We start from the raw sequence: 23,607 nt of genomic DNA on the forward strand, positions 1-23,607 counted from the left end.
GTAAAAAAAGCATTAAAAATCAATCAGCTTTATGTGCAGTTTTTTTCTGATGCATTGTGCCTGCCTTCCTTATTGTCATCAGGTGAGTATGATAAACAAATTTTCCCCTTTTTTTATTGTCACATGTATTGCATGTATTCAGCTGTACTACATAATACAGTCGACTTGTGGAAAAAGAGTTGACTTCACGGCAGAATAGCATCCAACCGAAAATTAAAATTAGTTTTCAATGCAAACAAAAAGTATTTGAAATCGATGAGCTTTACGTGTTTTCTTCTGAGTCATTTTTCATACCTTTTAGCGTTATATTAAGTGGGTATGAGAAAATAAATTTGTCCCTTTGTTTATTACTACAAGTTGTTGATATTAAAGAGTTAAAGGGACACTTGCTGTGATTTCTTTGGTGCATGTTTCACTATTACTCGAGTTAGATAAGTACGCGCGCATGCAGCAGGGCCACTAGGTGACAATTAACAGTTAAATAATGAAAAATACGTGATGGAGTAGCATTTGCTTAAAGGATTACTTTGTTTTTCAAATCTACAAAAAAAATCCAGTATTGATACGCTCTTGCCTCTTCTTCCGTTATTATTATTGATTTCTATGCAATAAACCGTGCGATCAGTAGATTCGTATTCCGTTAGAAATTATGAAAATGTATTTTTTCGAGGATCATGCGCGTGACTGATATTGGCATCAGACTAACAAATTGCAACTTCTTTATTTTTATTTGGCATTTCCATGGAGTTGTGCGAAATTATAATTGAATTTATACTATTTCTATTTTGCTTCATTGGATTAGCATCAGTATGCAAAGGAATAATTTTTGGCTGCATTGCTACTTAATGTAGCTCAATTGGCAGCGACTAATTTTTTTATACTAAGGTTACTAAGTTCGATCTTTCCTGTTAGCTTTCTTTAGAAGCTCGCGCTCGATTCTACAAGTGGCTGCGACATTAGCGAATACTACTGTTTTTAGCAGTTCTGACGCAAGAACTTGTCTTTGCTGGATTCAACTTTGTTTTTTAAAATACGTGAAAATCACATGGTAGAATGTATTCTTTCTTATGAGTAATTAGATTTAGTCACAGTCTTAGAGTATAACTTGTGCCGTGCACAATGAATCGCGTTCGAGCTCGCAATTAGTACAGTGTGGAAGAATACACGCAGACGATCCATTTTTTTTATGTTGGGGACGGGAATTTACAAGCGGCTTCGCGGTTATACAATGCTCGTTGGCCTTACAGACGCCATCCTGATCCAGGAACTATCGGGCGAGTGCACCAAAGATTTATGGAGACGGGTAGTGTTTTACCAGTTCATGCAGATGCAGGACGCCCGCGCAATGTTTTAGTTCCGGAAATGGAGGAGCAGATTGAAGATCTTTTCGAGGATGATCCGACTACCTCGATACGTGCCATTGCGCGACAAGTTGGCATTTCCGTTGGCCGCGTCCAAACGGTGATCCGGGAAACAGGTAAACACCCGTATCACTACCGTCGTGTTCAGGAGTTGTTGTTTCGCGATCGACAGCCGTGAGTGAATTTTTGTGGTGGTTTATTAGCGCAATTGCGCGCTGATCCCAATTTTGTGAACACCATTCTGTGGACGGACGAGTGCACGTTCACAAAAAATGGAATGTTAAACCAGCATAACCACCACTATTGGGCTGATGAAAACCCTCATTTGACACGAGAGACAAATTCTCAATATCGCTGGAACATCAACGTTTGGGCTGGAATTATCGGCGATTTAATCGTAAGGAACTTGATTTTTTATGTAATAGCAGTAGTTTTTTGTCCAAAATGTGCATCTGCATAGAGTGGTTCTTGGGCCTGACAGAAGTTGTAAAGCCATGCTTAAGAGACTATTGAGTCAACCCTGGTCGGATACCAAGGGGCTGTCTACGTAATTCAAGTGATTTAAATCACGGTTAAATCATTAAATCATCCGTAAATTTTTAAATCACCATTACATCACGATTGAGAAATACAGTTTACGTTAAACATTACTGCATATTTGATATGTAATACGATTTTACAGATTATTGTAACCCTTGTCCACAGTTTAAGGGTAAATCAGTAAGAGTCAATTTGTTATTTGTTTGTGAATGTCGCTCGTTTTAAAGTGTAATCAATAATTGGACCGTCATTAAACCTTGATTTACATCGCGCTCTTAAGTCTTTTGCATTAGACAAACTAAACCTGTGCAAAATCTTTCAGGCGAGTAAGCATCAGCGATAAGAATTCCAACAGATATTTTGGGGGTTTATTTGTTGATTAATCTTTCGGCGAGTAAGCATCAGCAATTAGACACCAAACAGATTTTTAGTGAATTTGTTAGTAAATGAGTTTTCAGGCGTGTAGGCATCGGAGATTAGAAACTAAAAAGCTTTCTAGTACAATTATTAATAATTGCCTAAGAGCTCATTTATTAATGAAACCACTGAAAAATTTATTATTAGTTTGTTAAGTTGGCAGCACAAGTAACATCCACTTATTTTTATAGATTGGTCCATTCTTTTAACTACCAAGGCTTACGGGTGTTGCCTACCTGCATTTCCTACAAAACGATTTACCAGGACTCCTGGGAGACGTTCCCTTGGCAGTTCGAGGAGTCATGTTGTATCAGCATGACGGAGCTCCAGCGCACTTTTCGGCAATCGTACGAGCGCATTTGGATGAGCGATTTCAAGATCGCTGGATTGGACGAAATGGTCCAATAAATTGGCCTGCTCGATCACCAGACATATACCCACTTGATTACTTCTTGTGGGGTTGTATTAAGGAGATAGTGTATAAGACACCGACGAACGCCGCCGAAGAATACCGTGAACACATTGTAAGGGCTTTTGAAGAAGTTCGGCAAAAAGAAATGGCACAACGAGCCAATAATAACATTAAAAGAAGAGCAAATGTAGTCATACGGAACAATGGTGGACATTTTGAGCACCTTCTATAAAAAATAGCAATTTGTAAGTTGGTACATAATTATGGTGAAAAATTAATTCATGACTACGATAATAACAATGTAAAACTTCATATTTTAATGTTTGTATGTTTTCCCTTTTTTAAGAGTTCAATACCTAACTATCTTGGACACGCAGTATCTGTTAAAAAAATTAAAAAAGAATGATGCTCTGCTTCCAGTGTGCATTTATTACAGAGATCAAGGGTGTTTCATCGAATTGAAATCTTTTATTTTTTTCGACAAAATAAAAAGTTCGTTGTTTAAACACTGTTATACTCACTTTCAACACCTCACCACAAGTTTACAGCACTCCATAACCCAGCAAAGCTTGGCTTGCAAATGCCAAATAAAAAAAAAGAAGTTGCAATTTGTTAGTCTTATGCCAATATCAGTCACGCGCATGATCCTCGAAAAAATAAATTTTCATAATTTCTAACGGAATACGAATCTACTGATCGCACGGTTTATTGCATAGAAATCAATAATAATAACGGAAGAAGAGGCAAGAGCGTATCAATACTGGATTTTTTTTGTTGATTTGAGAAACAAAGTAATCCTTTAAGCAAATGCTACTCCATCACGTATTTTTCATTTTTCAACTGTTAATTGTCACCTAGTGGCCCTGCTGCATGCGCGCGTACTTATCTAACTCGAGTAATAGTGAAACATGCACCAAAGAAATCACAGCAAGTGTCCCTTTAACTCTTTAATATCAACAACTTGTAGTAATAAACAAAGGGACAAATTTATTTTCTCATACCCACTTAATATAACGCTAAAAGGTATGAAGAATGACTCAGAAGGAAACACGTAAAGCTCATCGATTTCAAATACTTTTTGTTAGCATTGAAAACTAATTTTAATTTTCGGTTGGATGCTATTCTGCCGTGAAGTCAACTCTTTTTCCACAAGTTGACTGTATTATGTAGTACAGCTGAATACATGCGATACATGTGACAATAAAAAAAGGGGAAAATTTATTTATCATACTCACCTGATGACAATAAGGAAGGCAGGCACAATGCATCAGAAGAAAACTGCACATAAAGCTGATTGATTTTTAATGCTTTTTTTACATTGAAAAAAAATTAAATTCTTCGTTTGGATACCGTTCCGCCGTGAAGTCAACTCTTTTTCCACGAGTTGAAGGCACTCAGAAGTTCAGCTAAGAACGCGCGAGATCAATCCACAAAACAAAAAAAACTACATTATGTTATTATTTAACAAAGTAGAAGCTCTCAATCACGCTCATATTCGCACGTGGCGTAAATACCTATACCTATGTCGTATTGGTAAAATAAGCTGCAAACAAGAAAATAAAATGACAGTTTACCAACCTAAAATAAGTATTTTATTTTGTGTAATTGGAATGGATTTTAAGTAGGAAAAAAAAATAATAATAAAAAAAAATTGATCTGGTGGCTCGAACTTGGTACCTATGGGTCTAAAAGATTACACTTAGCCTAGTGCGCTATCGAGTTACTTGGGCACGATTGTTCAGATTTTACATATGTTAAGAAGGAACCCCTGAAGCTCAAGTTAATTAATAGTAAAGTCTTATTCTTCCAAAAATAGGGTTTAGTATCGTGTTCACGTTAATTTAAGGTATCGTGAATATGAACTCTAGCATTTCTGGTACTCTAGAGCTCACGCCGAACGAATGCGCTTCACTCGCGCAATTCCATCATACTCTGTTATTTGTATTTTACTTTTCCAAAAAGAGGGCTTATTTTGCCATAATTGCTAAATTAATAGAGAAAATGTTGCATTTAACCTGTATTTTCTTTAACTTAAAACTAAAAAAATAAAACCTGCAATCAGACGCTATTTTTACATGATTCAGCTACATTGCTTAATGCTCGCATCCTTGATCCGCCAAAAAAAAAGAGATTCTATTATTTATTAACAAAATAAGAATTTATTGATTGCGTGCATGATCGCGCGTCGCGTACGTACCCACCTAAAGCAGCAGTAAGACATGCAGTGAAAATAACGAAGCAAGTATTTGCTCAGGCTTTAGTCCATTTTAAATTTGCAGTTATAAATAAGAAATAAAAATAATTTTTTGTGTCATAAAAAAAAAATGTAAAAGGTACTTAAAATTGAACATGAGATAGAGCATCATATCTCGATGTTTTTGGTAGATTCTAGAAATAATTGAATCCTTCAAGCAAATGCTACTCCATCACGTATTTTTTATCTTACGACTGTTGCTTGTCACTTAGTAGCCCTGCTGCATGCGCGCGTACATACCTACCTCGAGTAACAGTAAAACTTGCATCCAAAGAATTAAAGAGAGTCTTCCAGGTAGATTTGAAATATCATCATTTTATAGTTATAAAAAAAGGGGTTAGTTTATTTATCATACTCTTTTGATAAAAAGTAAGAAGGCAGGCAAAATGCTTCAAAAGAAAACACATAAAGCTTATCGATGTCCAAAGCTTTTTTATATTAAAAAAAAAACTTAAATTCCTCGTTGGACGCCATTATGCCGTGTAGTCGACTCTCTTTTCGCAAGTTGACTGTATTTTTTAGTCCAGATAAATACGCGCGTGATTAATCCTAAAAACAAAAAGAGCTATAATTTAGAAGCCTTCGATCATGCTCGTTATCGCACGTGGCGTACGTACCCATGTCGTAGCAGCGAAAAATGCTGCACACAAGAAGAAAAAAAAAAGAAAAAAGTTAGTTTACCCACCTAAAATAAGTATTTTATTTTGTGTAATTTTGATGACTTCTATTTTTCTACAAAAAAAAAATTCTGTGGTCAGACGCTTTTTTATCATGTTTCAGCTGTCTTGCTTCGTAATTATAAATTATAATAAAATAATAACTCTTTACTTGGAGAGCAGAAAGTCTCGCTCGCAATCTCTTTTGTTTTTCCTACGCAAGTAAAGAAAAACCTCATACGGATAAGTTTATTGTTCAAGAATGACTAGTCAATCGAGTGAACTTACTGATAGCCTGGGCTAGCTTGTAGCATATTAGATGAGTACTGAAATAAATAACATTTCTTATGGGAACTACAAAATTCGTTAATGTTGATGTTAAAAGGTCATCCGTTCATTTATTTATAACTTGAGGAAAAGTCATAAGATTATTATGTTACTGAGTGCTTGGTTACATTTTTATCTGTGATTATTGAACATACTAAAACAAAAGAGCACTACTTAGCATTGATGCTCGATTGCCTCTTATTCATGGCTCATAACATGGAGAAAAAACAGTTAAGTCACTTACTGCTGATGCTTGTTCGCTGAAAACAGTAAAATTACTTTGCAGTGATACTCCCCCGCTGCCTTATCATCAGTTCATTAAATGAAATCACCAATTATTAAAGTTATTTACCAGTAACAATTAACCACCTGCTTTTGAATGATAAGTAAAATAATTGTTCTTTTATTAAAATAGTTACCATTGAGTCTCCATCACTTGCTTGTTAATAATTTTTGATGTTGTGATAAAAAACTACTCAAATACTTAACTCCAATGCTTAATTATTTACACATTATTAATGTATGAATTAGTTACAAAAGAACACGAATGCCTGTTTACCATGCTGTCAAAAGTGTGCTAAGTTATTATAAGTAACAGGTCAATTACTTACTACTTGTATTTTCGTACCGTCTTGTTAAATAGTTCATCCAGTTACTATAAAAAAATAAGAACTTAGAGCCTATTTAAAAAAATAACTGCACGCTCACTACCTTACGATCAATTTACTATCGACCGCAGTCATAGTATTGTTTTGTTTTAAAAAGCCTGCTATTTTTTTTCCCTAAGCAGGTGAAATACCTGCTGTATCGACCTTTACTGTGGTATGATGAACATTACTCTCTCACTAAAAATAAGTCTTACCTATTTTGCCTGCTTCTACTAGTTGCCTCTCTTCTCTTCCCACTAAGTAAGGCCACGCCCCGACGTCGCATAGCTCTCGTTGATTGGTCGATTACGCCAACAGTTTATTCGTCATATTGTTTAAACAACGCATCCAATCGGAAAAGTACAATCATCTTTTTCGTTTATCTCAACGAGCTTAATCGCACTATATTATTTTCCGGGATCAATTTCGATACACCCTGTATATGTGCGTTTGCCTGCGTGTGCATATGTATATCGAGTACTAGTTATTTCCTATTTTTTTATCTCACCCTGGATGCCTAGAAAATTAATATTTCAAATTATTTAATGGACTTAGTAAAAAATCACTTAAAAAATTATTGAAGGATTCTGCCTCACTGTTTTAGTTTCACTTCGTAATTCAAATAGGAAAATTACTTTTTTCATCCTATCTCAAAACTAGATCCATCAATAAAATACTAATACGTTACTTCTTTCTCTTATGTGCTTTTATGAGTAAAAGTAACGTGTGGTAACAATAAAACATTTCTTGAAAGTGATTGTAATAAGTTTAGTTATAAATTGTCTTTGTCTATAATATCCTACAGGTATTTTGTGTATAAAACGAGGCTTTGGTGGTAAACTTCGCATCAAGGTGCTTAGGCGTTTTGTATCCCTCTGTTGGAATAGTATGAAAATTGGCAATATTGTTATATATTTCTTTTTCCTAGATTATTACATGTTGAATAAGAAGCAGCCTAGTTGACTACTTTATTTTGGAGAAAATCAAGTTTGAAAAATGTTTATGTAATTTCTATGCTTTATATAATTGTACATAAAAACTATCCTCTCATAAAAAGAAGAGTTACACGTGACTGTCGTCGGAATAACTCTTGAATTGATTGGTCGAGAGTGAAGATGTGCTTACGAAAGGCGGTAAATTCAAAATTCGAATATATTACATGTAGTTTATAAAAAAAACCTTTGATACGTAATTATAAACATAAGACTTAATTTAAATAACGATTTATAATGTTTCTTTATTCGATTATTTCTTACATTTCTTTACGACTTACAAATAGAAAGCCCGTGCACATACGTATACTACTTGCTTTGTGACTAAAGTGTAAGTGGCGCCACGCGTTTTTAATTAAACCCGAGCGCGAGCGGCGAGACGCGTCGCGACTGTCGCGAGTCGCGAGTCGCGAGTCATACTGTACCTACATGTTTGTATAGGTATAGAACTGGATCAAGGATCGACGTTTACTGACTTGTACACCGGTGCATGTAATCTTTTATAATCGCTAGGAGAAAACACATCATTTGTGAAATTCGTCTCAAATAAGAACGTAAGTACACCTAGCAAAGTTTATTTTGTATTATATTTGTGATTGTAAGTAATCGTAGTGATATACAATAAACACGTGCGTTTGTTACGTTGTGTACATAACCAAACAAGCGTAAGCTTTTTGTATTATGTATTTAAGCAATGTTACCGTATTCAAATAATGTTTGTGTGCATAGCGATACAAAACAATATAGTGCGCGAGCGGCCGATGAGACTGTCCGCAGCTCGGTCCGCAGTGTAGAGAGAGAGAACGCTGCGAAAATTCCGTATCATACCCTCGGAATTTTCTCAGCGTTCTCTCTCTATCCTGCTGATATAGGTGCTCGCGCGCTCTACTCTTATATCTCTATGGTTTGTGTGCCTTTTTAACTTAACTAAGATTATTATTCATGTACTTTTAGTTATCGTCGTCTTCTAAAATGGCAGATGAAAACAGCATTTACTCTTCGAATGAGGCATTCGATGAATTGATCGATAAGGACAAAACTGCGTAAGTCATTTTACTTTCTCCAAGAGAAAGCTTTGTATCGCTTAGATTTTTTGCAAGTTTTTAAATCGTTAATTTTGTTTTTCTCTTTCTCAATTATTTTGACATTTTTTTTCTTGCAGAGAGCTCATAGGCTTCGTCGATGAGGTCATCGGAGCCAAAGAAGTCGGAAACAGACAGCAATACAAACTAATGAAGTTTGTTTTAAACAACGACAATGGAAAAAGGATAATATGTTTGTTGTGGGGCGACTTGATAAATAAGTATCAAAAAGACATCCAGATTAACAGGGTAAGGTTTCATACATTTTTTTCATAACCTTAAAATTAATAAGTGTAAACATACAATTTTTCAGATCATTCACATCGATGGTGGGCACGTCAAGACCGCGAAAGGGACGTCACAGTTGGTGCCATTCGAGCTTATTATCCAGTCTAATACTGTGATAGAGTTTTTGGGATCCAAGCCATCTGATGTCGCAGTTGTAGAGCCCACACTGGTGAATTTCGTTACCATCCAAGAGGCTGAAGGCCCTACTCGTAAGTTATTTTAAAAATAATTGCTTGGATCAAAAATTTTCATGTTGCTATTTTTACAGGCATCAAAGGATTTATTAAAACGAAATTTTCTGCATCACCAAGCCGCTACAACAACTCTACGTACGGATGTGGTGCTATAACCGATGGCGTTTACAAATTAACGGTAACAGTTGCTAATTATACTCCCTTGGAATACGAGAAGGGCACACATATTGTTCTCACCGGTGAAATCACGGATAATGGTAAGTTCTTCAATAGTACGTACAAGGAATACTATTTATTTTAATACAACATTATTAATAATATTGTTTTGTTTTTGTATTTTTTAGAAAGTCCAATCACAATTAAATGTAATACCTCAAGCTGCATCGAGCGAGACGATTCTGTTCCCAATATGCCTGCGTCAAGAGTAATTCTGGGAGTACGAACACCAAAACGCAGTTCTTGAAATTAAGTCACGCATGCCACTTTCGTTATATGTAGTAACGAGTTTCTTCTTTAAAAAAGTTTATAGTTTTGATTCTTCTGTTTTTTTTTTTAATTTTCTTAATTAACACTTTTAATATGATCAAGTATGTATCCGCGTTTATACATTTGAACGAATACGCGAAAAGCTTTATTACATGACAAAATTCGTGTTCCGATGGCTCGATACGTAACATTTTTTTCTTTTTTTTTTTTACGCAGTCGACTTTTCATTATTTCGTTTAGCGAACGCATATGATTTTCATGAGAATATCGTTCAATCGCTTTATGTATCAGATTCCGTAGAGCAGCAGTACTCAACAAGCCATCGAACGCAAGAACACGAAAAAAACTTAAAAGATAGATAAATACATGTATTGTTTAATTAATCGTTAAGACTAAGACTTACATATTATAACGTTATTTGACTGATGTAGTTTTAAAGACAAAAGTCAGAAACAGTATTAAATAAAGATATTGTTATATCAATCCAAAGTTTAACGTATTTTTATAGTTATTAACGATAATTAAATATCTAATTTATATACGTTCATTGACGTTTCTTTATTACTAATAAATATAAGTATTTATTCATCGTACAAGAATTCAATCATTCAAGTTATTGATGATAAACCATTTTTTTACTAATTTAAGTTATTTTGTAATCCTTCATCAAAAATAAAAATGTTTAAATGAACGTGAAATAATTAAAAAAACTACATGTAACTAAGTATTATTTCGATATTAATTTAATTTTTTATTTTGAAATTATTACAAAAGACTTGAATTGTGATAAGAGTGATGCCTTACTTAAATATATTATTGTTCTTGTAAACATTTTCTAATAAAAAGCATGTACTGTACGTATAAAAATTTATCCTAATTCATTTCATTGAATAAATTTTATAATTATTTTGTTGTTACTATTATTATTTTTAACAGTAAGTATAAATATGTAATACGACATATAATTATAAAAATTGTCGATGCGAAAGATGTTTAAAAATCCTTACTCTGACTATTACTGCCACCGAGATATATGTATGTATATATACATGTATATACATATATATGCATAGAGATATTAGAATAGAGTGCGCAAGATATACTGCTGCCAGTAAGTTAGCCCGTCAGACGGTGCGAGAGAGACAGGTGCGAGAATCTCTCTCCATCTCTCTCTAGCCGATCGCTGTGATTGGCTCTACTCCCTCTCCAAGCGCTGAATGGCTGGAAAACAGAGAGAGACGGAGGGAAATTCTCGCATCTGTCTCTCTCGCACCGTCTGACGCAGTTTTCAGGCATTAGCGCACTCTATTCTAATATCTCTATGTATATATGACTATATGTATAACATTGAAAAAATCAATTTTACAAATAAGGCTGAAGACACATGTACGACGAACGACGATTGACGAATGACCAATGCTCATAAGACGCCGTGAGAGCGACAGAGAGGTTCCTATTCTGCAACCTCTCTCTTACTCCCACGGCGTCTTATGCATATTCGTCATTCGTCAATCGTCATTCGTCGTGCATGTGTCTTCGGCCTAACGGTTCATGTTGTCCGCAAGAAACGAGTGCACACGTTGTTCATCGTATACTGCGTATTGTGAAGAGTTTTTTATTAAAAATACAAAAGCGACGCATTCTTGATTAGTGTTTACATACAAATACCTAATTTGATTCATAATTTCTATTAAATTAAGACTACTAAAACGTCATCGAAATAGTAGTTACGTGTGCTGGTGTGCACATGTTCGGCTTTCAATTTTTGTTCATCTAAGTTTCAAATGCGGCTCAGCTAAGGTTAAAAGCTATACATTATCATTTTTTTTGTACTTAACTCTACTTTTTTAAACAGTTAATTGATTAATTGATTATTTGACAAGAAAAATATTTATGTAAAAAAAAAGGTTATGTTTTCTCAATTTTTTTATTTTTTATTCTTATTATTAGACAAGAAAATTTGTGATTATTTTAAGATACAAAAGTAGACGTATTATAATTACAAAAATCTATTATTAAGAAATCTATTAATTTTCAGATTTGTAAGACTGCCTCAACGTCTTAGAAATAATTAAATAAGGGCTGGCTTTCGCTATCATCAGCAGTCTATAAAGCATTCTCCAGACAGCACAGCCAGAAAGTTGTCAATATTTTATGAACAAAATATGACCATTATATGATTCTACCTTTCATGGTAAGTTACATCAATAACTTCAAGATTAAAATACAGTTCTAGAAAATGTACACTAAGTATACGTAGTAGGACAAAAAGTAAACAGCTCGTGACAGGAGGGTTTATCGAATATAGACATCAAACCAACGAAAAATTTTAGTTAAAGGGCTATAATTTGAGATATGAATCATAAAAGAGCGTTCAATTTGCTTCAGCAATAATTATTTATGCTCACCATCACGTTTAATAGCGTAATTATCGATTTGGATAGGTAACAGAAATGACATTCTGACCCTTCAATGATCTGCAGATCAAAGTGTATACTTTAAAGTCAGGTCTTACGCTGCAGTCATATGGTGCAGGATAGAGTTGCAGGATAGAATTTCTGCCGTGTTAAGTCTATCCTGCACTCCTGCACGTCCTGCAGCAGGATAGACTTAACACGGCAGCAGTTCTATCCTGCAGCTCTATCCTGCACCATGTGACTGCAGCCTTATAGCGTGACACAGTTGGGCACCAACACTACACGTATAAGTAAAAAAAAATAATTTTTTTTTACTTTAATTTAAAATATGTTCGTTGGCACCCATAGGGTTACCTATTTCACTCTTAATTCTGCGCACGAGACCAGGACACCAATAGTGCAAGTTTCGCCGGAATGACCCATATGCGTACAGTATATGTGGATAATGGGGATGTTCGTTTGGTGTCTCCAGTAACTGCCCAGTAAGGAGATCATGTGACCGCATCATCACGTGACTGTACTGGAAAATCGTTTGGATGATGAACAGTAAATCAGTCACGTGGTGGTATCACGTGATGTCTTTACTGCACTGCAGTTACTGGAAACACCAAACGAACATCCCCAAAATATATAAGTATTATAAGTATGCAAAACTCAGCGTGTTTATAGATATACCAACCAATACGTAAAAAGCTTGGCAAAATGTTTCAACATCTCTCTCTCTCACACTCATGCGGGCTCACGGCGAGTTTTTTAACTCGAAACTCCATGAGTATAGGTAGCCTGATGTAGACTTTACGGGGGCTCCTTCACGAAAGTCCCCAAACAGATATATATTATTTCTTGTCAATAAAAGTACTGAATTTAATGGTGGTCTAAATTATATTTCGAATGGGTCAAAATTTTGAGAAATCCGAGCTCAAATTTGTAACTATTAGCACGTGTTCCTATGGGGCAGCGTAAAAAACAATTTGTTTTCGTTTATAATAAACCTAAATCAAAAGTCCCAGCAGACTGAATATATACGTTTTGTAGATGAAGTCTTTCTCTGTAATATGCTGTATTAAAAATTGTGGATAAAGGACCATTTTAGCGAGATATTTGTGATGGAAATAAATAAATAGTGTCCGGGAGGTCAGGAGGTCACGTGGGTAGCAGACGTACTTGTTCACGACATATATATACCATGTACCTATATATTACATCGCTATACTACACCAACACAGGTGGTCTGGTCTGGTGGTGTACCCTCGTATGCACTAGACTGGTCAAAACAATAATTAGTTTTTCGTACAAAGTTAAACTGCACACATAAATATTATTTTTCCCACTTCATACGTTATTAAAAATATCATAATGATTTTCAGACACATTTGTTTATTGAAAAACAAAACTTTATTTTTTGTTTGTCTTTGACCTCAGCAGTAGTCGTAGGAGCCCCCTTAAGCTATGTTATGTTCTCTTTTTTTCAAAACTAGAACTTACCATGCGCGCTTCGCGTGCTCTATTTTTATGAATTTAAATTACTTTTTGTTTAGGTTTCAAAAACTAATTTTCAAATTAACCCGCTCTTGACCAGTCTCGACCAATCACAGAACGAATAAAAAGGCTTCATCACGTGACCCATCATTTTTATAAGATAAGATTAAAATCTACTACAATCATTAAATTAAGATTTATAACCTAAATCAATCGAATCAGCTCATTCGATAACATTATTTTATGTAACCAAAAAATATTTCTTAGTTTGGTGATTTTAGTAATAATTATTTTTTTTATTCATATGAATTATATTAATTTACATTTTTTCAATAAATGTATTACAACAATTTCCTTTTTTCTGTTTCAGGTTTTGGCAGAAAACCCATTAAAAACCATTCAACAAAGTGATACTGGATGTAATTTTATATAATTGACCATAAGTTTGTGATTTACGTACAAGCATATTTCTAGCTATTACATTTATTATTAACGCGTGTATTTGTTATATAGATTGATCTTATTAATGTCCATGTTTTTATAACTGTAATTTTTGTCAATAAATTATTTTAAATAAATGAATTATATTCAAATTTTTTTTTATTGTATCATTACTAAATTTATCAAGAAAAAAAAGAAAGAAAAACAAAGTCGAAATCATTTGAACCTGGTTTTATTCCGTAACTTGAACTTTACGCTAAGTCTTGTGTTAAAAGCATAGCGAAAATCAGTTACGGATAACCACCAGGTTATTTAAACCGTGACCACTCAATTAAAACTGTAACCACAACTATAACTACAACCACAACTACAACCAATTACCAAAACCATAATTACAATAATAACCGTACCTGAAGAAAACCAACCATCTTCTAACTACATTCAACTGCTTTTTATGAAAAACGAACTGAATTTATGCAATAACTCGAGAATACCAAAACTATTGTAATCAACGACGAAAAATTTTACGTGTTACTGAAATTAACCACCACTGAAATAAGACTTTAAAAAAACTACAACCATCATTAACTTTAACTACAGTTTACTTGTGTATAAAACTTTTTTAATATAAATTAAAAATATAAAACATCTATTTATTTTTTCTTGAAACTCCTTGTGATTTTATTGTAATCAAATTCCTGCAGCAAGACTTTTCAATTTCTTACTTAACTTGTCTTTATTTTTTGGTTTAACAAAAAATTTTGTTTGGTTTAATTTTATTCAATTCAATTTTTTATAAGATCGTTGTTCAAAATGCCTCAAGCAAAAGTTTCCCGTACAAATGAAGAACAAGAACTCTTCAATGCAAGAAGACGTGCACGAAATACAGAAAATAAACGTAGAGAACGTCAAAATGCTCGTCAACTTCGAGTAGATAATAATCGTATTGCAGAATCACTTGAAACATCTCATTCAAATCAGACTCCGGAAGACCATTTGGGACTAATGAATGAATTGTGTTTACATTGTAAAGCAAAACATTTTAACGACGAGAAAGTTTCAGGAAAGGGATTATCCTTCAATGATTGTTGTGGACATGGCTCGGTAACGCTTCAACAACTACCTAAATTTCCTAATGATCTTGAATCTTTATTGAAAGGAGAACATTCACTTTCTAATCAATTTTTCGAACGAATTCGTCATTACAAGAATTCTCTGTCTTTTGCGTCATTTAATACGAATTTGGTTAATTTTTCGTCTGGTCGACGAGGGCCGTTTTGTTTTAAAATACAAGGTCAAATATATTATCCAATTAACACTTCTTTGTATCCTCGTGATGATGAGTGCCCATCATATGGTCAACTTTTTATTGTCGATCAAGAAGAAGCTGTTAACTACCGTGTCATGCAAAATCCAGTCATTGATTATCAACTTATGTCAATTTTAGATACCATTATACGAAATAACAATATTTTTGCAAAATCTTATGAAATGATGCGAGAAGAAATAAATTCACAGCAAATTTTAGATAACAATGAAGGACAACCAGAATTACAATTATTGTTTTCCTTGAAGCCTGGTCAAGATGCACGTCGATACAATTTCCAGAGAGTTAATGAAGTTGCTGCTATATTCTCTACAACAGCTGACGGTGAAATTCCTGATTCATACGTTCCCGTGCGAAACAAAAGTACAAAAGATTTACAATACGTAAGTTATATGGATCCTAATGTTGAACCTTGGATTTATCCATTGTTTTATCCTTATGGCACCCAAGGATGGCATTGAAATATGATGTGCAATAATGATTCACAACGGCGTATCACACGAATGTCTTATATTCGATATCGCATGGCTGTGAGACCTGAAGAATTTAATCCTTTTGTTATGGGCCGAAGATTGTACCAACAATGGTTAGTTGATAGCTATGTTAAAATTGAAAAGGACAGAATACAATACTGTAAAGACAATCAAAAAAAGTTAAAAGCAGACACTTATAAAGGTTTACATGATTACTTAGAAATTTCTGCAAATGATATAGGTGGTCACGTAGGTAAAACTGTAATACTTCCTTCAACGTTTATTGGTTCTCCTCGATATATGCAACAATGTTACCAAGATGCTATGGCAATCGTAAACAAAAAAGGGAAGCCTGACATTTTTCTTACTATGACATGCAACCCTAATTGGTGTGAGATTAAAGATAATTTACTACCTGGTCAACAAGTTGCGGATAGACCAGATTTAGCAGCACGTGTATTTCATTTAAAAAAGGAGCGCTTACTTGATCTCATTGTAAAAAACAATTATTTCGGGAATGTTGCTGCATACGTATACGTTATTGAATTCCAAAAACGAGGGTTGCCTCATATGCATTTATTAATTACATTAGAACGTGGCTATAAATTTACTACGCCAGACATTGTTGATAAATTTATATCAGCAGAAATTGCTGGCGACGCAGTAAGCCCCACTTTGCATCAAATCGTAATGAAAAATATGATACATGGTCCTTGTGCTGCTTGGTGTATGAGAGATGATAAATGCACAAAAAAATTCCCAAAGCAGTTTAATGATGAAACAACCATGGATGAAAATGGATATCCTCAATATCGCAGAAGAAACACTGGTAAAATTTATGAACGTCCTGGTAGTTATGGAGTAAATAATAAATGGGTAGTTCCATACTGTCTAGAATTATTGGAGATGTTTAATTGTCACATGAATGTAGAAGCTGTTTCAAGTGTTTCAGCTGTAAAGTATTTATACAAATATATATACAAAGGACATGATGCTGCTTCAGTAACAATAGGAGAAGCAGAGGGAAATAGTACAGTTGATCATGATGAAATTAAAAACTTCATTGAAACTCGCTACGTCGGACCTGTAGAAGCTTGTTATCGTATTTTAAGTAAACCATTACAAGGTAAAAGTGTCACGCTATTACTAGATTGTCACTGCATTTGCCAAATGAGCAATGTGTTATTATTCCAGAAAATGTAGACGATCCAGTTATAATGAATAATTTAAATAATTCAAGCAGCATACTTCTTAATTATTTTAAATTAAACATTAGCAATCAAAACGCTCGACAATATTTTTATTCTGAAATCCCAACTTATTTCACGTATAAAAAAACTAAAAATGGTAATGTGACTACAATTTCATGGAATAGTCGAAAACAAAGATTCAATTGTATTGGGCGTATGTTTTCTATAAGTCCAACTCAAGTACAATTATTTCACTTGAGATTATTATTGCTACATATTAAGGGCGCTACGAGTTATAATGACTTAAAAACGGTTGATGGCATTCTACAACCTTGCTTTACAGCAACGTGCTTGGCTTTGGGACTTATTGAAGACGATGATGAGTGGATTAAAGCAATGAACGAAGCTACGGTATGGATGATGCCACAAAGACTTCGACTTTTGTTTGTTCGTATATTGATACATTGCCAACCTATTCATCCTGAAGAATTATGGGAAAATTTTAAAGATGCTATGTCAGAAGACTATTCACGAACAAATGATAAGGAAATAAGTCATCAACTAGCTTACAGCCAAATTAACATTAAATAGAGAAGGACGAAGTTTAGCTGATTTTCCTACAATGGAATAATCTGTGATTGCCAATGCCTTAAATGATACAAATGATGTTACAGTCGAACAAGCATCAGAAAGAGGTTATTTGCAGTACGATAAATTAAATAACGAACAAAAAGAAATAGTTGATAAAATTCTAACGGTTTCACGAGAAGAAAATATTCATAATTCAACATGTTTCTTCTTGGAAGGACCAGGGGAATCCGGAAAAACATTTGTGTAAACAACAATTTATAATATTTTATTTTCTGAAAATATTAAAGTATGTTCTATGGCATTTACTGGAATAGCAGCAACTTTACTTCCAAATGGTAAGACGGTACACAAAACTTTTGGTTTACCTGTTCCGATGTTTCATGACTCTTCATCCAGTATAAAAAAACAATCAAAAGAAGGCTTATTTTTGAAAGAAGTTAAAGTTTTTATTCGGGATGAAGCTCCAATGGCACCAAGATATGCTTTGGAAATAGTTGATTGAACGTTAAGAGACGTTATGAACAATGATTTACCATTTGGAGGGAAAATTATGATTTTAGGTGGAGATTTTAGACAACTGCTTCCAATTAAAGTACGTGGAACTCGTAGCGAAATTTTAAACTTGTCCATAAAATATAGCAATTTATGGAAATATTTTTTACAAATCAAGTTGACAACGAATATGAGAGTATTACCACAAGAAGTTCAGTTTGTTACATTTTTGTTAAACGTAGGTGATGGTACTTTAAATGATGACAATGATAATGTGACACTTCCGAATTCTAGCATACTAACTAATAATGAATGTTTAGTAAACCACATTTTTGGTCAACTTATAAAAGAAAATAAGTTTAATGAAATAAATAAATGTGCCATATTATCAGCAAGAAATATTGATGTTAATGATATCAACGAACAAGTGACAGATTTATTAGACAAAACTACCGAACATGTATATACTGGGGTTGACACTACTGATAATTGTGATAATGGTGAATTTGATTCCGGTGCTCTTTTACCTGAATATTTAAATTCTCTCAATCCTCCAAGCTTGCCTCCATATAAATTACGTTTAAGAAAAAATTGCATTATAATGTTAATAAGGAATATTAGTATTAATGAAGGTTTGTGCAATGGAACTCGATTACAAATCGTTGATTTCTCAAATCATTTACTAAAATGTAAAATTTTAACTGGGGACAAACGAAACAATATTGTTTTTTTTTAATCGTATTACTCTGTACTGTGAAAACGAATATCCATTTACTTTTAAAAGAAGACAGTTTCCCGTTAGATTAGCTTTTGCAATGACTATTAATAAAGCACAAGGGCAAACATTTGATAGGATAGGTATAGATCTTCGTAGAGATGTTTTTAATCATGGTCAACTTTATGTTGCGATGTCCTGAGTTCGATCGTGGGAAACATTAAAAATATATTCAGGGAATCAAAGAGAGAATAGTACTGTTAAAAATTATGTATATAAAGAATTGTATGCATAAATCAAATTTTTTGTAATTTTTAAAATTAAATGAGTATCATTAATACTTTTCATACTTTTATGATATAATATGTAAAGTGTAAAAAATAGAACTTAAATTCATTTTTCAATTGGTTGCATGTTAAAAAATTTAAAAAAAAGATTAACAATTATTTGTTGTTGGATGTATTTAAATTGTACAATACCCTACTTTAACGAATTTCAAAAGATTAATCTTATGAAGTACAATTATTAGTAAAAACGTTCGAGCTTGCTGCTAGCTTGAATCCTACGTTCTTCTTTTTTCTATTTCCTCTAATATTAAACAATAATTGCACTTTTCCCTTTTTTCTACTGCAAAGAAAATTATATTAAAATACTTTCTGTAACTTACTTGATTTTTATTTTCATTGATTGAAAATAATTATTAAAATTCTAATGTAACTTCACCAATTTATTTTTCTTATAAATTTAATTTTATTATATTATATAATTTTATTATAAAAAATATACAGCTAAGAACCGCGCGCGAAGCGCGCGTACATGAGATCTAGTTCATACAAAAAACTGATTTGCTAGATTTTAGTAAATCAAAGACGTATTTATAGTTTTTTTTTTTTTTTTTTTTCCAATTTGAACCACGAAAATACAATGTTGACGAATTTAATTTAGAGGAAATGAAAAGGGACTATGAAAAATATTATGTTACCTATATTCGTGCATGTTTCCATATACATTCTGATTGTGCATTTTAAATTTGTCAACACCACATCGGCAAATGTGCCGCCAGATTTGAACTCGTACGTAAGAGATATAATTGAGTATGGCGTACGTAAAAAAATTATCCTGGAATATGTAGAAATTCTTACATGGAATAAGACTATACAAGTAACTACTTAATAGCTTCGTCAAGTATTTTGCTATGAATTGCATTTTAAGCTATTTTTCGGATACTTTTTTGATATGTCAATATCTAATATAGATTTCTTGTGTTCTTTGGTTTTATTCAACCTATCTTTGTAATTTTTTAAAAATTCTATGTTTTTGATATTTTGTACTATATACATATATATTGTACTATATTAATATATCTTTCTTGTTTAAATAATCATTTGCTAAATTACTTAGATTAAATTATTGCTTCTCTATTTTCCTATCAGATAGTACAGATTTAATAAATGTAGAGTATCATAGAATCCCTTAAAAAATAACTTAAACTCTTTAAAAAAACCTTGTCTTGCATGATGATAATAAGACGTTGCCTTTTTTCGGAATTTGTTGTTTTTATTTAATTTCACGACAAGAAACTTCTTGCTTTCGTTTGTAGGAATTCGCAGTAAGTACTCCAGGAGACAAAAACTATGTGACTCTAAACCTCCGTAAAAAACAGATTTTGGGTGCTTTGTGATGACAGTATTGTTGAAAGATTCATTTGCCTGACTGGAAGAGCAGTGCGCTATCTGTGACACGCTTTTGATAAAAGCCTGCAGAATTTTTTTTGGCGTTCTCTTAAAGTGACAATAGTTAAGCATTTACCATGCTTGAAATATTTAGATGTGTGTGTACCATCATGTTGTTTTTTACAAAAAGTTCCATAATTTTAATGCTTCCTAAGCGCATGAGATATTGCGTTTTCAAATGAAACTTTAACTTTGAACTTGTAGCCTTGATTTTTTTCACTGACAAAGTAAACAATTTAAAAACGAACTCTCAGATGGAAAAATTTCATTTGAGCTTATAGAATTTTGAGTTTTTGCTACGTAGTTAAAATCTGACAAGTTAATTACAGCATACACGGACCACGGTAGCACAGTGGTACAGGCTACTGTTCTTGTAGCTTGGGGGGCATGGTAATGCATGCTCACGAGTTCAAGACTCGGACCTCATTCACTTGGCTCGCACCTCTGAGAATCTACTTTCTCGTATGTGTATTCTAACTAAACTGTGATCCGATGGTTTGGAGCCACGTAAAATAAGGTCCCCTTTGCTATGTAAGTGATTAATTTCACAATAAAATCTGACGCGATTTTTCACTATGCCAATGACGACAGCATATATAAGCACAGTAATACTGTAATGCAGAGCCCATTAGACACAGTTCTCAGAAATGATTGTAAAATATAAAAAAAGATATGTATATACATATAGCATACAAAGATAATTGACATAAAGCTGCAGCAATTGCAGATGAATTATCATCGCCAACTAATGTCTTGATTCGACGCTTTAATTCAACTAGGTTATAACTTTTCAAAACAAGATCCGCTACAATATCTGCTTCCATAGGTTGCAAAGAAATGCTATGGTGTTTTCTACAGTCATGATTTCTGGGAGCAAACTGCTTACATTGTTTTTAATGTATATTGTGACACGTAAATCCGATGATTTTGTTAGAGAGTATTCCCATTAAAGAGACATGACCTATCAATAAATACAATGTATTTATATATACTTATAGCATAATTTTATTACTATTTACGAATCTTGTATTTTACAGTATACATGTGATTTCTACAAACATGCAAGAACTCTGTTTTTACCGGGGGACTCCGAGCCCTACACTCTGGTTGTTCGTCTGCACGTACATGCATGTTCACATTTCCCTAGCAAATGTTTTACTGTTACTGTTGAGATTGTAATTTTGAAGAGACCTCTTTATCGATGCAGAATCAAATGATGCGAGGAGATCTGAGACCATATTTTCAGTGGTGCTGTCCGTCGTGGCAGATACTGATGATTTGCTAAAGAAAGAGGGAAAAAACAGATCAAAATTTATTTTGAAAATGATACATTTAAATTATTTTTAAGTATTATCATTGTAAATAAGACGTAAAAAATCAAATACACAGTTTTGTTAAGTTTATCACTTAACAATCAAGGTAATATTCCTCATATACGTACCATTAGTAATATTTAACTAGCTTGTACATACAATTGTGTGTAAAAAGTAGAAAAATATTTATAGTACAAAATCAATCACATAAAAAAAAAATGTTTGTATAGAAAATAAATTGAAATTGAATAATCAACATAATATTCTTCTTATAAAACATGCGAAGTACCTCGTTGATAACAATTACTACAGCTTACTCTATACTTTTATACTTCAGAGTTAATGATTTTTTCTCTTCTATAGCTTCGATGCAAGACTGCTGTGCTACCGTCTCAACTCCTTGGCCAACGTACCTTTCATGACGTTTCAAAGTTTTATGCTCTAGTGTAGGTATGTTGAAGGCAGATGTATTTACTTTAGTTTCTCCTATGCCTGCATTAAGCATGCCTCTTAACATAATAAAATTTAAACTTTTTCCTATAGCGTACTTTAATTATAGGTAGTTTGTCATATCTTACATTATCTTCTTACCAAGTGACATCTTAAGAACCACTTGGAAACTAATCCAATCATTTTTTCATACATAAGTGACAGATACGGAACATTGTTGTATACATTACACCAAATACTGGCTGATGATCTAAGTTCAACAATTTTACGCCATTGCGGCTCGTTTGATTTTTCAGCTTTATAAATAGCGTGTAATGGTACACCTATGGTAACAAGTCATTTATTTATTTTACTCCATATTGACAACAAAGTTGACTTTTTCACTGAATTAATGTGTACATACATCACGTCGTTTTAAAACTAACCTTAACTGCTGAAGAGCAACATTTTTCTTCCTTTAAAATCCTATTTGATGAAATTTATTATCTATTCTCTTTATTTTTCATAAATTTTTTTTTCACTTTCTTCCGGCACCACGAATATTGTACGGCATTTTTTCAAGACACAAAAGAACTAAACTTTTTGAATGACAAAAATGGAGAAAAATACTATATGATAACAGACAAACAGAGATAGGAGTGCAGACGCCGAAGGCATAAAGGCAAGAGCACAGTATATAAGATGTTGCCACTTATACGTTTGCAGGGCCATAATATATTTGAGGGGGGGGGGCTTACACATTTTAATTTACATTGCATTTATTGTTTTTTGTACGTTGAGTCTCTTAAATTTACAGTACAACAAAAAGTAATCATTGTTGTGAAAATTTGCATGAAATTTCTGTAAATATATGTTTGCCCTCTCACAACCCCTTCGCTTGTTATGGCACAATACGCCTAAGCCACCTTAATCGTACAACAAATCCATTGACTGTAGAAGTGTGTGGAAACTAAACATGTTTGAAAGAATTTCATGAGTCATTGGGTAAACAACAGATGCGAAAAAAATTTTTAAAGTGACTTCAGCAAAAATTGTGCTTTGACATCAATTAAAAAGATATTTGATGAAACATTCCGTCAGTAAGTCTGAGGAAACTTTTTTAATGTAAAATTTTAATGTAATGTATTATACAACTTTTTCCAGTATTGATTTGCCTGCATTGGTCACTTGTTCCATACATAATTGATATGTTTGCATTCAAGGCGAAGTTGTGAGTCTTAACGAATAGTAAACTTTTTGTACTACACTTTTTGCTCTGTTATGCAAAACAGAAACTTTATAATAGGAAATAGTCTCAAAAATATAAGGTTGTCTGCTCCCTACGAAATTA

At 33.2% G+C, this 23,607-nt stretch overlaps 1 protein-coding gene and 1 long non-coding RNA gene across 4 annotated transcripts in view; one reads left to right on the forward strand and one right to left on the reverse strand.

Moving 5' to 3' along the window:
- Positions 1-21,543: 21,543 nt before the first annotated feature.
- Positions 21,544-22,743, reverse strand: LOC106641703 (uncharacterized). The gene is made up of 4 exons (XR_016293061.1): positions 22,703-22,743; positions 22,406-22,600; positions 22,117-22,336; positions 21,544-21,795 (listed from the first exon to the last, which is right to left on the reverse strand). It is a non-coding gene; the product is annotated as an uncharacterized LOC106641703 (long non-coding RNA).
- Positions 22,744-23,015: 272 nt separating this feature from the next.
- Positions 23,016-23,607, forward strand: part of LOC106641666 (uncharacterized) — a 180,643-nt gene continuing 180,051 nt past the window's right edge. For 2 of the 3 annotated variants that reach the window (XM_089592315.1, XM_023391787.2), the window contains exon 1: positions 23,422-23,487. The gene's annotated coding sequence lies outside the window, so the exon portion shown is untranslated. Of the gene's footprint in view, positions 23,357-23,421; positions 23,488-23,607 lie in introns of those variants that run through there. The other variant, XM_089592317.1, reaches the window with a different exon arrangement.

The sequence above is a fragment of the Copidosoma floridanum genome, unplaced genomic scaffold, assembly GCF_036245765.1.
Source record: "Copidosoma floridanum isolate Cflo_tuat_1 unplaced genomic scaffold, Cflo_Japanese_pri ptg000016l, whole genome shotgun sequence".
NCBI lineage: Eukaryota > Metazoa > Arthropoda > Insecta > Hymenoptera > Encyrtidae > Copidosoma > Copidosoma floridanum.